The 16,183-nt window shown below is 37.9% G+C and overlaps 1 pseudogene; it reads right to left on the reverse strand.

Annotated features, from left to right (window-relative positions):
* Positions 1-1,925: 1,925 nt before the first annotated feature.
* LOC147577498 (olfactory receptor 5H2-like) lies at positions 1,926-2,851 on the reverse strand (annotated as a pseudogene).
* Positions 2,852-16,183: the final 13,332 nt, after the last annotated feature.

Here is a 16,183-nt window from a genome sequence, read left to right on the forward strand (position 1 = left end):
CTGTGCTATGGCCACCTCCATTTTATTTTGCACCTCATTTATAGCATTTTTTAGCTCCTCATGACTGTTTCTTAGTCTCTTGATCTCTGTAGGAATAGATTCTCTGCTGTCCTCTATGCTTTTTTCAAGCCCATGGATTAATTTTATGACTATTATTCTAAATTCTTGTTCTGTTATATTGCTTAAATCGTTTTTGATCAATTCGTTAGCTGTTGCTACTTCCTGGAGATTTTTTTGAGGAGAGTTCTTCCGTTTCATCATTTTGGGTAGTCCCTTCAGTGGCTCCAAACTTCAGGGCACTTCCCCCGTGCTGTCCGGAGTAACTTGTGTTGGTGGGTGGGGCTGCAGTCAGACCCAATGTCTGTCCCCAGCCCACTGCTGGGGCCACAGTCAGACTGGTGTGTACCTTATCTTCCCCTCTTCCAGGGGCAGGACTCACTGTGGAGTGGTGTGGCCCCTGTCTGGGCTACTTGCACACTGCCAGGCTTGTGGTGCTGCTTCGATGGGCTCTTGCCAAGGGTGTATTATTAACCGGGGTGGATCCTCAAGTTGCACAGGGGCAGGAGGGGCAGGCTTAGCTCGCTTTGCAGTTGGTGGTCCCCTGGGGGAGGGGCCCTGCAGCACCAGGAGGGAGGCAGGCCCATCAGAGGGATGGATCCACAGAAGCACAACACTGGGCCTTTTGCGGTGCAAGCAAGTTTGGTGATGGAGAACTGGTTCCCTTTAGAATTTTGGCTGGGGGAGAATAGTACTTTCCAGGGCCTTTGTTTCCCTGCTGAGCTGAGCTCTGTCTTCTGGGGCTCAGCAACTCTCCCTCCCGGTGTCCTCTCACCCTCCCCTCTCTCTGAGAGCAGAGCTGTTGACTTTTAATATTCCAGATATTAAGTCCTGCTGGCTGTCAGAACTCACACAGTCTGGCCCCTCTGCTTTTGCAAGCCAGATTTGGGGGCTCTGCCTTGCCAAGTGGGCTGCCCCTCCACCACCCTGGTTCCCTCCCGCCAGTCCGTGTAGTGTGCACCTCCTCTCTGCCCTTCCTACCCTCTTCCATGGGCCTCTTGTCTACGCTTGGCTCTGGAGGGTCCGTTCTACTAGTCTTCTGGCAGTTTTCTGGGTTATTTAGGCAGACGTGGGTGGAATCTAAGTGATCAGCAGAACAAGGTGGCCCAGCATCCTCTTACACTGCCATCTTCCCCTCTGTCCATCTGTGTATAGAAAGTTCTAGTCATGCCCGCCATATATACACGTAATCTGGTAGCAATGGCAATCCATTAGAAGTTATTGAAGAAGGATATTACTTAATCAGACTTCTGTATATAAAGAATACTCTGACAGCAATGTTTTTGAAGTAAGAGAATATCAACAGGATGTAAGAAAAGAAACAAGACTGTAACAAATGACAGATATGAGTAGTTTTAGCGTGAGAACCTCAGTGGTATCAGTAGACTGTGTACAGAATCACTGGTGAGGGAGGAAGGGCATGGGTGTCCTGAAATTGGATGACTCATACGTTTTGGGCTTTGTTCACTCATACGCAACTGTGACTCTACTGTGGAGTAAATGTGATGTGAGTCTTCAGGCTGCATGACCGTAATGGCTGTCAAAGACATGATATTCAAATTCCTTTCAGAGGTGTTAAACTGTTACAGGGCTTAATGAATTTATGAAGCCACATTGAAAATATAAAAACGTGTAAAATAATTTGTTTTCCTCTTTAGTTTAGTATGACATGAACACTTGGTTAGAATTCTATTTTTGAATAATAGACACACATGTTTAAGAAAGCAAATTGTATGCCTACCTTAGTCATTAAAATGCTAATGCAATTATACCTACAAAAGACTTTGATAGCTAATCAACACTTAATAACTTCTAATCTGTAATTTTGTGTCATTTTAATGAAAGGAGAGTAGATATTATTATGACTTCTAAGTATTTCTCTTTAACATTTTTCTCAGTGAATCTATGACTTTCTTATTTCTCAAGCTGTAGATAATTGGATTTAATAAAGGAATTATGATAGTATAAAATAGAGAGTCCATCATATCTTGATCATCTGATTGTGCAGATACAGGGCACATATACATTAAGACAAGAGGGCCATGGTACAAAGAGACAGTTAAGAGATGGATCCACATGTGGAGAAGGCTTTTCATATGCCTTGTAGTGACTTTTTTTTAAGATTGAAAAGAGAACTAGTGTATAGGAGACAAGAACTATCAGAATGGTGAACATCTGTATTGACCCAGCAAAAATGAATACCATCAGAAAATTAATAGAAGGGTCAGTACAAGAAATCTTAAACAATGGCATAATGTCACAGTAAAAGTGATGTACTATGATGGAATCACAGAAGGTTAATCTGAATAACAAAGCATTGTGAATTATGGCATGAAGAAGGCCACCTGAAAATGACAAAACTAACAGCCGGATGCATAGTGTATTGGACATAATCACTGGGTAAAGTAATGGTTTGCATATGGCCACATAGCGATCATAAGCCATTGTTGCCAGCAGAAAACATTCCGTGGTTATACTGATTGCCAAGGAAAAAAACTGTATCATGCATTCAGGAAGAGATATCATTTTGCTCTTGGCAAAGAAGTTGACCAGCATCTTGGGGGTCACTGTGGATGATACCCAAGCATCCACAAATGCCAAACTTCCAAGGAAAAAGTACATGGGGATGTGAAGCTGAGGGTCATTCCATATGAGGGCAATCAGACCAAGGTTCCCCATAATGGTGAGAAGATAGATAACCAAGAACACCAGGAATAGGGGGATTTGCCACTGTGGTTCATATGTGAGTCCTGAGAATTAACTCTGTCAGCAATGTTATATTTTCCTTTCCCATGTCCTCAGTGGGTGTTGCCTGAAATGAAATGGAGTAAGTTTTTTGAATGTCAATAAGAATTTATATGTGAAAATATGGGGAGGAGATTTGAGATACAGTTGTGCACATCAGAATCGCCTCTTAATTTTATTACATATTTAGTGGAATCTATTTTGGAGCTAAGGAAAATAGTACAATTATTTAAATATTAAAATGCAGCAATAAACAGATTTTGGAAAATGGAAGACATTATACATATGTGCTAAATTTATGGTACAGGATTCAGTATGAAACAGAAATTCTGTGTGTTGAATGTCTTGAAAGGGAAAGAAGCTTGAAGGCCCAGGTTAGTAAAGTTAGTTAAATAGCTTATGAAAGATCTTGAATATTATTTATCAGGGGATAAACATGCACTGAAAACAAGAGGAAGGAATAGCACTCTAAGGCTCTCTTTTAAAGTGAATATATGGTAGTATAAAAAATAGGCTGAAGGGAGGAGAAACTGGGCTCAGAAATACCAGGCAAGAAGAAGTTACTACTGTCTAGCTGTTCTCAAATCAGAGTACACATCAGAATTGTCTGGGGAAACTTTTGTGTAAAATATAGATTTGAAACTTTACTGTAGAAATTAATTTAGTGTGTCAAGAACTAAAGCTAATAATCTGTATTTTAAACTTGCTCCATGGTGATCTACATACACGTGACTTGGCTAGTCCACTAGCAAATTGACATTGAAATTAACAAGAAGATTAAGACATGGATGCCGAAGAATTCGGAATGTAGAGGCACTTACTACCTCTGTGATATATTGGAGCTGAAGGGGTCTTCAGTGAGGAATAAAGAAGTACCTGGGTAGCTGGGTAGATTTTCCTCAAAACTGATTAAGAACTAGAAGGCAGTGGCCAGTTTGTGGATATCTAGGTGATATATACTTTGTAGTATGAGTTACAAGAGCTTAATGGAAATAATGACTTGGAAATCATTGGAGTAGGGGGAGGCACACTTACGTATGATCTATCCATTAGAGAATACACCCAATGTCAAGAGAAGGGCAAGGGACTAAACTGACAAAAGTATAGTAAAGTGGCACTGAAGATGTATGCCATTTTCAGAAGCCAGTCCAATCCTCTTTTCTCCCACATAATGTTGGTGACAGGCAAAGTCTACCACCCACTCTAGGAGCCAAAAGTTGTGCCACTAACAACTAGAGTGAGGGCACCTGATGTAAGTTTGGCAAATCTAACTTCCCCACACTGGTTTAGAATTTGGAGTGCGGGAATAAAAGGGACAAGGACAAAAGAGAATTTGGGTTGCTAAGGCAGCCAAGCTATAAAATGAAGTTTCCAGAGGTGCCTGTGTGGCTCAGTTGGTTAAGTATCTGACTTCATCCCAGGTCATGATCTCGTGGTTCGTGACTTCGAACCCTGTGTCCACCTCTGTGCTGGCAGCTCAGAGCCTGCAGCCTGCTTCAGATTCTATGTCTCCCTTTCTCTCTGCCCCTCCCCTTCTCGTGCTCTGTCTCTCTCTCAAGAGTAAATAAACATTAAAAAAATTTAACAAAAAAAAATAAAATGAAGATTCCAGCAAATACATCCTGCACCCACACCAATGACCAACCCTGTCAGTGTGAACAGTGGCATTCCCATACAGCCAGTGTGACAACAACCCTCGTGGATACAGTGTTGGGACATGATTTTGGCTGTTCACAGATTGCCTTCCTTCCTTCTTTGCTATCTATTTTTTTCAAGCTGGTTCCTTCAATCTCCCTCACATTTCTATGTTAGAGAAAATCCATTCAAAAACACCATTTCTTGTTGAAGCTAATAGTTCTGACTGACAGCAATGAAAGATGGGCAGAGACTGGGAAATGATACTGAGCAGAATGATCAAGAAGAGAAGGGAAACAGGGCAGATGAGTGCCATGAACATAAGGAAAGGAAGATATTCAAGAAGGACAAAGAAAGTTATGGCACCAGTCACTAAAATAAATGCTCTAGTAGGACAAGGAGTGAACAGATGTGATGGAGCATGGAAGCTAAGAGATTTTCAGTGGCTTTAGTGAGAGCCATTTCTGTTATGTGATGCAGTGGAGGCCAGAGAATAATGAGAAGTGAATGGGAAACAAGTTACACAACAATGAACCGGGAAACAAAGTTGAGTCCTCCAGGAATGTGGAGGACAGTTATTGTATGTCTGCTGTGGTAGACAAATACAAAATATTTTTCCTATATATCATTTAATAAAAGTGTTCAGAAGAGAGAAGCAGAGAGGATGTCATCACAAAGAGGAAGAAGACAGTAGAAGGAGAAATTTGGGTGGGTGGAGATCACAAGATGTACAAAGAGTAATACACAGAGAACAATAGACATGTGGATGAATAAGTGTGGGAAAGACAAAGAAGGATTCAGAATATATCAGAGAAAGTTTATGGACAACAAAAGGGAAAAGCTCAGAATTAGGGAATACATATTTATCTTAACCTTTGTTTTACTTAAAGTTGTCAACTTTCAAGCTCCTGCATGGCTGTCAGTTAAACATCTGACTCTTGATTTCAGCTCAGGTCATGATCTCATGGTTCATGAGATCAAGCCCAACATTGGACTCTATGCTGACATTGCAGAGCCTGCTTGAGATTCTCTCTCTACCTCACTCTCTCAAAATAAATAATAAACTTAAAAATAATAATAAAGTCAATTTGGGGAAACTTGTTTTATTCAAATTTCCTTGTTTAATTTTCTATGGAATATGTGTATGCAAGAGATTTTCATTTTAAATTTTACTTCACAAATTTTGTGCTGTTCATAAATACACTAGCACTGCCTGAAAGTTCTTTTCATATTTAAAAGTGGCTTTACATTTGTTATTACAGTGATTAGAACTGACTTTTTCTAGAAATCCTTCTGGTTTTACTTGAGAGTATTTTTTTTTGCCACCAGTTATTTAGCAGAATAAAACTGAGCCAAAGAGTGGAGTGGAATACAAGTGATGTAAGTAACCAAAGCCAATAATTGCAGTTTTTAAATGTACATTTATTTGAAAGAACTTCTTCCATGCAATCCCAAATCACTAACGAACTGAAGATACTCAAATTCAGTTTATGTGTGGGTACTTATTAAGCTATAAATACTAGAAAGAGCATGAAGGAGCACTTACTGCCTATTTCCTCCTACATGTATATAAATAGTCAATGAAATTCTTGTCAGAAGTTGGATAAAGGATAGAGGTAATATGCAAATGACTTACTTTAAAAGTTTTATCAGAAAGTGTGATCAATTAAACATAAGGGAGGTTTTAATCAGAGTAACCAGAAGATTTCTTATGTAGGAATTGTTATGAAATTATTTTTTTAAGATTATTTATTTATTTGAGAAAGAGAGAGAGACTGAGGGAGGGACATACAGAGAAGGAAGAGAGAATCTCAAGTGGGCTCTGCACTGTCAGTAAGGTGCCTGATGTCTGGCTGAAACACACGAATGGTGAGATCATGACCTGAGCCGAAACCAAGAGTCAGACACAACTGATTGAGCCACCCAGGTGTCCCTGAAATGATTTTTTTTAAGGGAGAGTGCGTGAGCAGAGGTGAGGGGCAGGGGGAGAAAGAGAGAATCCTAGGTAGGCTCCATGCTCAGCATGGAGCCCAATGTGGGACTTGATCACACAGCCCTGGAATCATGACCTGAGCCAAAATCAAGAGTCAGACACTCAACCTGCTGAGCCATCCAGGTGCCCCTGTTATGAAGTGATTTCTAAGTGCAGTTTAAATTGTTTAACATTTTAGTTCACCAATACCTATAAGTTATTATAGATATGTTGAGAGAAATAAAACAGTGTTAAAGTGAATAATTAAGTCTCACAGCTATTTTGCTTATCTAGATTATAATCATTAAAATTAAATATATAAATTATTCACTAGCAGTTTTCTATTACTTACCTGGATTTTTTGGCATCTTGTAAACCCACAGGTTTCTACCACAGGTTACACTTCTAACAGGTTTATGCAAACTTCAGTTTCTCTATAAATTTTGATGTGCTGACTGCTTTAATTAGTGTGATCTTCTCTGAGCTAATCAACCATATATGATTTTATTGAGGCCAAAGTTTTGGATTCCTTTTGGGAGCCAATCTCAAATACACTTGTCAACCTTCATGCAAACTACAGTTGATGGAATTTATACGTTTCATCAACTCTTCTATTCTCATGCTTTAGAACTAGAACATCATCTTTCCTGGGTCTCAAACCTTATAGATAGCAGATCATGGGACTTCTCAGCCTTCATATTCACATGAGCCAACATTTTATAAGAAATGTCTTCACATATACATATTTCACTTATAGATTGATATATCTTATTGGCTGTGTACTCTGAAAAACTATGGCTGTTAGAACCACTAGATGTACATTTAGTGACTTCTTCATATGAGAAAGAGGGAAATATAACTCAATTGTCAGCTATGGACCTCAAATAACTCTGTTTTAAAAGGTAACTAGTAAGAAGAGGCTTATTTACATATTACATCATGAGTATTATCTTGTATATACAATTAATTTGAGAAAGATGGTTCAAAGGCGAGCCAGCATGACATTAAATTTGAAGTCTGGAATTGTGATGTCTCCAGCTTTGCTTTTCTTTTTCAAGATTGCCTTGGCTATTCAGGGTTGTTTGTGGTTCCATACAAATTTTAGGACTGTTTGTTCTACCTCTGTGAAAAATGCTAGTGGTATTTTGATAGGGAGTGCATTAAATATGTATATTACTTTGGGTGCCATAAACATTTTAACAATATTTGTTCTTCCTATCCAGGAGGATGGAATGTTTTTCCATTTCTTTGTGTCTTCTTCAGTTTCTTTCATAAGTGTTCCATAGTTTACCAAAGTACAGATCTTTTACCTCTTTAGTTAGGCTTATTCCTAGGTATCTTACAGTTTTTGGTGCAATTGTAAATGGGATTGATTCCTTGATTTCTCTTTCTGCTCCTTCATTATTGGTGCATAGAAATTCAACAGATTTCTGTATGTTGATTTTGTATCCCGTGACCTTGATTATTGATTTCTTGTATTATTGTATTTTTGTATCTTGTATTATTCTATGTTGATTTTGTATCCTGTGACCTTAATGAATTTGTGTGTCAGTTCTAGCAATTTTTGGTGGAATATTTGGGGTTTTCTGCATAGAGGATCATGTCTTCTGAAAAGAGTGAAAGTTTTACTTATTCCTTGCTGATTTAGATGCCTTTTATTTCTTTTTCTTTTGTTTTCTTATTGTCTTTTTCTCTGTTTTTGATTGCTGAGGCTAGGACTTCTATGTTAAATAACAGTGGTGACAGTGGGTGTTCCTGACCTTAGAAGAAAAGCTCTCTGTTTTTTCCCCATTAAGGATGATATCAGCTTGGGTTTTTCATTTATGGACTTTGTGATGTTGATGTGTATTCCCTCTGTTGTTACTTTGTTGAGGTTTTTTTTTGTTTGTTTGTTTTTGTTTTTGTTTTTTTTTATCAAGATTGTATGCTGTACTTTACCAAATGCTTTTTCTGCAGCTATTGAAAGGATCATATGATTCTTATCCTTTCTTTTATTAATGTGGTATATCATATATGAACCACCCCTTTAACCCAGGAATAAACCCCACTTGGTAGGGAGTGAGTCTTCTAATGATCTGTTGGACTCAGTTTGCTAGTATTTTTGCTGAGAATTTTTGCATCTATGTTCATCAGGGATATTGGCCTGTAATTCTCTTTTTTAGTGAAGTCTTTGTCTCACTTTGGAATCAGGATAATGCTGGCATCATAGAATGAGTTTGGAAGTTTTTCCTTCCATTTCTACTTTCTAGAATAGTTTGATAAGAATAGGTATTAACTCTTCTTTAAATGTTTGGTAGAATGCCCCCATGAAGCTGTCTGGCCCTGGACTTTTGTTTCTTGGGAGATTTATTACTGATTTGGTTCCTTTGCTGATTATTGGTCTGTTCATGTTTTCTATTTCTTCCTGTTTTAGTTTTGGTGCTTATATGTTTCCAAGAATTTATCCATTTCTTCCAGATTTCCCAATTTGTTAGCATATAATTTTTCATGATATTCTCTTATAATTGTTTGTATTTCTGTGGTATTAGTTGCGATTTCCCCTCTCTCATTAGCGATTTTACTTATTTGGGTCCTTTCTCTTTTTGATGAATCTGGCTAAGAGGTTATCAATTTTATTAGTTCTTTCAGAGAATTGACTCCTGGTTTCATTGATCTGTTCTACTGAGGTTTTTTGTTGTTTCTATATCATTTATTTCTGCTCTAATCTTTATTACTTCCTTTCTTCTGGGAAGAAGGCTGACTTTAGGCTTCCATTTGTTCTTTTTCTAGCTCTGTTAGGTATAAAGTTAGGTTGTTTATTTGAGATTTTCTTGCTTTTTGAGGTAGACCTGTATTGTTATATCTATATACTTCCCTCTTAGGGCCATTTTTGCTGCATCCCAAAGATTTTGGACCATAGTCTTTTCATTTTCATTTGTTTCCATGTACTTTTTAAATTTATTATTTAATTTCCTTGTTGACCCATTCACTCTTTAGTGGGATGTTCTTTAGCCTCCATGAATTTGTGTTCTTTCCAAATTTTCACTTCTGATTGACTTCAAGTTTTATAGTTTTGTGGTCTGAAAAGATGCATGGTAGGATCTCAGTTTTTTTGTACTTGTTGAGTCCTGATTTATAACCCAGTATGTGATCTATTCTGGAGTATGTTCCATGTACACTTGAAAAGAATGTGTTTTCTGCTGCTTTAGAATGAAATGTTCTGAATATATCTGTTAAGTCCATCTGGTCCAGTGCGTCATTCAAAACCATTGTTTCCTTGTTGAATTTGTGCCTAGATGATCTGTCCATTGCTATAAGTGGGGGTATTAAAGCCCCTTACTATTATTGTGTTATTATCAATGAGCTCCTTTATGTTTGTTATTAATTTTTTTATATATTTGGGTGCTCTCAAGTTGGGGACATAAATAATTACAATTGTTAGATTTTCTTGTTGGATAGATCCTTTTATTATGATGTAGTGCCCTTCTTAATCTCTTGTTACAGTTTTTGGTTTAAAATCTAGTTTGTCTGATATAAGTATGCTACTGTGGCTTTCTTTTGTATTTGTATGGTAAATATTTCTCCAATCCCTCACTTTTTTTTTTGTCTAAAATGAGTCTCTTGTAGGCAGCATGTACATAAGTCTTGTTTTTTTATTCATTCTTACATTCTATGTCTTTTGATTGGAGAATTTAGTCTGTTTACTTTCAGAGTGATTATTGATAGATATGAATTCAGTGCCATTTTATTACTTGTTTGTCATGGTTTTGGAAGATTTTCTTATTTCTTTTCTAGTCTTTGCCACTTAAAAAAATTTTTTTTCTTAATGTTTATTATTTTTGAGAGAGAGAGAGAGAGAGAGAGAGAGAGAGAGAGAGAGCCAGAGAGCTAGCAGAGAAGGGGCAGAGAGAGAGGGAAACACAGAATTGGAAGCAGGCTCCAGGCTCTGAACTGTCAGCACAGAGCCCGACACAGGGCTTGAACTCACAGACAGCAAGATCATGATCTGAGCTGAAGTTGGCTGCTTAACCAACTGAGCCACCCAGGCACCCCTCTAGTCTTTGTCACTTTTGATCTTTCTGTCCCACTCAAAGAGTATCTAATATTTATTGCAGAGTTGGTTTAGTGGTCATGAAACCCTTTAGTTTTTGTTTGGGAAATTCTTTATCTCTGGTTCTATTTTGAGTGATAGCCTTGCTGGATAGAGTATTCTTGGCTGCATATTTTTCCCATTCAACATGTTGCATATATTCTACCACTCCCTTCTGGCCTGCCAAATTTCTGTGGAGATCTGCTGCCAACCTCATTTGTCTTACTTTATAAGTTTGGGACTTCTTTTGTCTTGCTGCTTTTTGGATTTTTTTCTTTATCTCTTTATTTTGCAAATTTAATATTTGCAAATTTGATATTTCTTGATGTTGGCCTGCTTTAGCTGATTTTGAATGGAGTTCTCTGTCCTCCTGGGTTTGGGTATCTGCTTTCTCCCCCAGATTAGGGTTGTTTTGGTATAATTTGCTCAAATAAACCTTCTGCCCCCTTTCCCTCTTTTTCTGGGATTCCTATGATATGAATGTTATTACTGAATTCCCTAAATCTATTTTTGTGATCCAGGATTTTCCTTTCCCTATTTTGTGCAGTTTCATTATTTTCCATGATTTTATCTTCTATATCACTTATTTATTCTTGTGCTTCTTCCATGCTGTGGCCATAACTTCCAGTAGGTTTCAAGATTTCATTATTCCATTTTTCACTTTGGCCTGGTTAGTTTTTAGCTCTTCTGTCTTTGTGGTAAGAGACTCCCTGCTGTCTTCTATGCTTTTCTCAAGTACAGTTAGTATCCTTATGATTGTGGCTTTAAATTCTGGATCAGGCATATTACTTATATCTTTTTTTCCATTAGATCCCTGGCCATGACCTTTTATTGTTCTTTCTTTTGGGATGAATTCTATCTTGACATTTTGTCTAGGTCTTTGTGTGTTAGGAAAGACTATTATATATTTCCTGCTCCTGAGAGTAATGGCTTTATGAAGAAGAAGTCATATACTATAGTGTTTCTGGCGTATGCTTTGTGTATTCTGCGGCTGTGTTTTGGCTGCTCTTTCCCTCAGGTCACTCTTATGCAGAATTTTTCCTTGCCTATAGTGGGGAGTGTCCAGATTTTGGCCAGAGTGTGGTGAGTTTTAGCTAGGTGTGCTCTGGTTTCCTCTTTAAAATAGACCTGATTCTATTTCTGCTGGAGCTGAAGTTTTGCAGAACTCTATGGTCAGTAGACATGGTGTGTTTGGGCATTTGTGCTGGTCCTCTGGGGGAGGGCACCACTGCTCTGTGTGCCAGGGACACTTGCCCGAGAAAAGCAATACTGGCAGAGCACAGGGGTTGAGCCTTTGTGTAAGTGGTTTAGGCTACCAATGTTAGCACTGTGCTGTTTACTGAATTAATTTATACTGAGGGGTGGGGAAGAGAAATGGTGTCAGCCAACTCCCTCGTCCCCAGAGAGGGAAGTTCATGCTTGCTGCTGTCCAGTGAGCCCTCCCAGAAGAGCAAACAATCTCCCCTCCTGTGTTCCAGATCACTGTTTCACACTGTGTTAGGGTCTTCTGCCTGCCTAGCAGCACAGTGCACCTTGGGCTCTATCGTAGGCAGGCTCACTGTATTAAACCCCCAAACTTTATATGCCTGGCATGGTGTAGACCCACTCTGGTTCTCTGGGGGAGGGTCTTGCCATGCTGGGACTGATGCAGGTTTGACCCAGGAGGGAAGTCACACCAAAGCACAGGAGTCTAGGTTTTGGGGGAAAGCACAGCAAATAGTCTGTGTCCAGGTTAACCACCCTCAGTGTCTCTGTGCAGAGAGGTGGGAGAGGGAAACAGCACCCCTGCCAGGTCTTTTGTCTCTGGAGAGACAATGCCACCTATCCCAGATGCACTATAACAAGGGGGAATACCTCTCCCAGCTTATCCTAGGGGATCCTCAGATTGCACCACCCACCCTCAAACTATATGCCCACCTTCTCCATAGGACTGCTGTAGAGCCCTCAGGGCTCCACACTAGCCACACTGAGGATGTCTAAAACTTCAGTCTTTGAGCCCTGCTGGTTGTAAAACCCATGCAAATCATCTCCTCTCATTTTCCCAGTCATTGGCTTTGGGGAAGTATTTTCCTTGTGTTTCCCTGTGAACTCCTCAATCTCTCTCCCTCTCTCTCTTTCCCTCTCTCTCCTCTGTCCATGACCAGGCTTCCCTCTCCTCTGCAGCACTCATGATCTGTCTCTCCCCTAACCCATGTCTCTGCACTTTCTACCTTTGATGATATGGCCTCTTCTCTCCCTCTAGTTGTGCAGTTTGTTCTGTCAGTCCTCAGATCAATTTCTTGTGTAGTCAGAGTGATTTGATTTTTATCTAGCTGTGTTTGAGGGTCAAGGCAATTTTAGGGTTCTCCTACCACTCCACTATCTTAGCCCCCACAGTTGGTGTTTGTTTTTAACTAACTCCTAAGTGTGTTGATTCCTTGAATACAGTCTAGGATAATGTCAGCAACTTCTCAATAGGTATTACAAAGTGATGAGGAAAAAACGTATATACATGTACATTGAAGGAGGAACTATGAATTATTTTAAAGTAAGAAAATCAATATGTTTATAGTAAAGGGTATTTATATTATTATTATTAATATTAATTATTATTATTATTTTAAAGATAATCACATTTAGCCATGTTCCAGACAACTGGATGAACTTAGCATTGTGATCTCATCCTTTACATCTAAATATTCAACAAATAATACTATGTAACTTCATAGTTTACTTTTTAAAACTTTGCAGAACATCTTGTCTAAAATGTGGACTTTGCAGAGATGTATGTTTTAGGTCTTTCCCTACCTGACACTGAAATGACGAAAATTATGTACAAAAAAGAAAAATTTTGTAACAGAAGTGAGAATAGGGACACATCAGTGGACAGGAGACTTTTTAAATTTAAATTTTAATTTTAATTCCAGTGTAGCTAACATACAGTGTTATAATTCTCTCAGGTGTACAATATAATGATTCACCAATTCTATGTATTACTCAGTCTTCATCAAGATGATTGTACTCTTAATACTCTTCACCTATGGATCCCCCTACCTACCTCCCCTCTGGTAACCCTCTGTTAGCCCACTAAAGTAATAGTCTGTTTTTTGGTTTATCTCTTTTTCTCCCCTTTGTTTCTTAAATTCCACATATGAGTGAAATCATATGGTATTTATTTGTCTTTCCCTGATTGACTTATTTTGCTTAGCATTATACTTTCTAGACCCATTCATATTTTGCAAATGGCAAAATTTCATTCTTTTTATGGCTGAATAATATTCATTATATATATACATATATGTATATATATAGCCACATCTTCTTTATCCATTCATCTATCTATGCACACTTGACTGCTTCCATAATTTGCCTGTTGTAAAATAATGCTGCAATAAACATAGATGTTCATGTATCTTTTCAAATTAATCGTTTTGTATTCTTTGGATAAATACCCAGTAGTGCAACCACTACATTGTAGAGTATTTCTGTTTTTAATCATTTGAGGAACTTCCATACTGTTTTCCACAGCGACGGCAAGAATTTGCATCCCACCAACAATACACAGGGTTCCTTTTTGTTCACATCCTTGCCAACACTTGCTGTTTGTTATGTTTTTTTTAAATTATTATTGTTATTTTAACCATTCTGACAGGTGTGAGGTGATATCTCTCATTGTGGTTTTGATTTACATTTCCCTGATGCTTAGTGATATTGAGCATCTTTTTATGTGTCTGTTTTCCATCTATATGTCTTCTTTGGAGAAATGTTTTGTCAGGATATTCTGGTCATTATCTGAAAGGCATAAATTAGTTGACATTTTAATGAAAGACACATCAGATCAGCGGAATCTGTAGATGAGACATGTACAAGAGAATGTTGCTAGAAAGTCTGAGTTTCTGAGACCCCCAAAGCCTGTCCACACCTGCCCAATCTAGAGTAGAACCAGACAGTGTATACACCACACTCATATACTCATGGATTGATGCCAACCTTTTCATTAAAAAAGAACCAATTTGTGAAATAAATCTTTATGATAGCAGAAGAAATACCCACCAATTGCTTTTGTTGTAATACAGTCTTTGGGTCATAACATCATGTGAATGAGCACAAGTGTAGATAATTTACAGAAAAAAATCAGAACAGTGGGAATGTTATACAGTAACAAACTACAGATTAATGCAATAACATGGATTCTCTAGTGGAAAGTAATAACAATGTCTGGACTCTGATGTATTCACTTCCTTTCCTGGGCCTTAGAGGTACCCTCAGAGAAACAAAAAGAGGGCAGATGACCTGGTCTAATTTTGTGATCTGCACCTCCAGAAATACATAGTAATATTTGTTTCAAATGCTTACATGTTTTGTATTTTTAAACAAGCGTCTAATTAAAGGGCTCCTCCTTGTCCCCAGGAGCTAATCTTAATGATAAGAAGAATAAGAATAATTTACTTTAGGTGTATGATACTTGTGATTGTCTTGAAAGAAACAGGAAATTGAGCTGGCTTGCAGCAGACACCCCAGGCCCAGTAATCTCTTGGGGCTCATTACAGGATTGAAAATGAGTGATGCACTCTCACTTCATTTGAAGTATTTGTGCTGCCAGATTTCCTAAGTACTTACGTAGGACCTCATGTGTGTAAGCCACTGTACTGACACTGCAAACAATTGGAAAAGTACTAAGACTTCTAAATTATAATCTAAAAGAGCTTGTAAGCTAAAACCAAGTATTACACAAGGCCATTTGTGACCTAAAAGAATAAATAAAATATGTAATACATCAAACAAATGAACATTCCTGTCTTCTTTTGGTAATCTGGAAATGCATCAAGGAAGCTGTAACATTTAAGACAGATCTTAAAGAAGCGACACTATTTCAATTGTAAGTGAATATGGGTGCACTTGGGGAAGCATCCTCTGTGGAGAGACCTGTATAAACAAAAGTATGTACCTAAGAAGGTGTCCAGAAGGCTTTCAGTAACTCATTGTGGTGATAACACTGAATCTATTAGAAGAATTTGGAGGACAAGACTTCAGAGTTAAATCAAGATTTTTTAAGAGATAAACCTCAAATAATGCAGGGAGAACAAAGGCAGAACAAATGTATGTGTGTACACACATACATATTTAAGATGTTTATTTGTAAAAAAAAAATTGTTTATTTGTACTCCCACCTAAAGTCATTAACACTAGGGCAATTATAACTGAAAAAAAATGTTTAAAACTAATCAACACATAGCAAATAAATAATCTGAAGAGCAAATATACAATCTATATGATATGTATATAGATATCCTTCTATATCATTCATTTCATACATATGCATATATGAATAGACTTATGCATATGTGTTATACAGCTCTAGAAATGTGTACCATTTATAATAATCTGGTAGATAGCAAAATCCATGAAAAGTTATTGAAGTGGGATATTACTTAGTCAGACATCTGTTTCTTAAAAATAACCTAACAGCATTGTTTGGGAAGTAAGAGTATCAGCAGGATATAGGAACAATAAAAAGTTTGTAGCAAATGATGGAAGTGAGTAGCGGTAATAAGGTCTGAGGACCTTATTTATATAAGTAGAACTGTGTATATTATCAATGGTGAGAGATGAAAGGCAGAAATGAACCTAAATCTGATCACTTATTATGCTTTTCTGTCTCTGTTCACTCAAACACAACCCTGACTCCACTGTGGAGTAACGTGGTATGAGTCTTCAGGCTGCAT

This window comes from Puma concolor, chromosome C2 (genome assembly GCF_028749965.1).
Source record: "Puma concolor isolate L17-30 chromosome C2, mPumCon1.1.hap2, whole genome shotgun sequence".
NCBI lineage: Eukaryota > Metazoa > Chordata > Mammalia > Carnivora > Felidae > Puma > Puma concolor.